This window comes from Nicotiana tabacum, chromosome 24 (genome assembly GCF_000715075.1).
Source record: "Nicotiana tabacum cultivar K326 chromosome 24, ASM71507v2, whole genome shotgun sequence".
Classification (NCBI taxonomy): domain Eukaryota; kingdom Viridiplantae; phylum Streptophyta; class Magnoliopsida; order Solanales; family Solanaceae; genus Nicotiana; species Nicotiana tabacum.
In genome coordinates, this window is record NC_134103.1 from 81,200,052 (window position 1) to 81,201,257 (window position 1,206).

The window sequence follows — 1,206 nt, forward strand, 5'->3', positions numbered from 1 at the left end:
TTGTCTATTTTTTAATAATGATGCCGTATTGTTTTTTCCTATGATCTTAAATCTTATCTAAGAGAAAATAAAATCATAAAATTCAATATTAAAAATTTTGGCTCTCATAAATCTTTACTAACCGCCACTTGAACCAACCCTAAATAGTTTAACAGTTGCTTCAATTATTGAAATGTGTATGACACGTAAGTTAAATCTATTAAAAACTATTCATTAAGTTCAGTCCCAATATACACCCCACTCAGTGAAAAATTAAAGTTTGGAGATGCGGGGTATCGATCCCCGTACCTCTCGCATGCTAAGCGAGCGCTCTACCATCTGAGCTACATCCCCGAATTTTGTATTGTTTTACATATATTAAATATTTGAAATATCAACGCTAGCGTAGGCAGCTTATTTTAATGACTATTTTGAGAAGTTCAAGAAAACAATTTGCTTGTACATATGGTTGGAATAATTAAGCATTCAGCACTGTGTTTTGTAATTAGTACGGTAACATTCCAGATTTGAAAACACGTGCCATTGGCAACGATTTGCTCATAATAGATATTCAGATTAATAAGAGTAGTTCATGATACGTTCAGTACTTCTTGCTCTATTTAGCACTATTTATTTTGATTTTAGACCTAGATCATGTACATTTATTACTCTCTTCGTCCCAAAATAAGTGTCACTCTTTAATTTTCGATGCTCAAACGTCAACAAACTTCTGGATCGATCAATTCTCTTGAATTATTATATATATTGGTTCTCTTTAGTCCTTGTGAGTATTGGATTCTTATTTAGGCTTCCCCTTTGATGTAATTTTTCTAAAAGATATTGCAAATAGATTTAGGAGTTGATCCCTAGAGGTGTTCATGGATCGGGTTGGTTCGAATTTTATCAAAATCAAACCAAACCAATTATATCGGTTTGGATTGGTTCGATTTTGTCGGATTTTTCGGATTTTTTTGTTACATGAATATTATTTCAATTTTGCATTATTAAAGTTATAGATAAAATTTTGATAAGTGAATATATGTTTACTAAAAAAAATAACAAACATATGATCTATTAAAGTGATCTTAAGGGAGAATCGTTTTTAGTAACACATAATAGTTTATTTTCTTAGTCGTCTACCAATAATTTTTGGTTGATGTACGCTTTCAGGGTTAACCAAATTTAATAATTAAATATAAAAATCAATATGATACCTAAATAATGATA

At 30.2% G+C, this 1,206-nt stretch overlaps 1 non-coding gene across 1 annotated transcript; it reads right to left on the minus strand.

Moving 5' to 3' along the window:
* Nucleotides 1–260: 260 nt before the first annotated feature.
* Nucleotides 261–333, minus strand: TRNAA-AGC (transfer RNA alanine (anticodon AGC)). Its single transcript has one exon. It is a non-coding gene; the product is annotated as a tRNA-Ala (tRNA).
* Nucleotides 334–1,206: the final 873 nt, after the last annotated feature.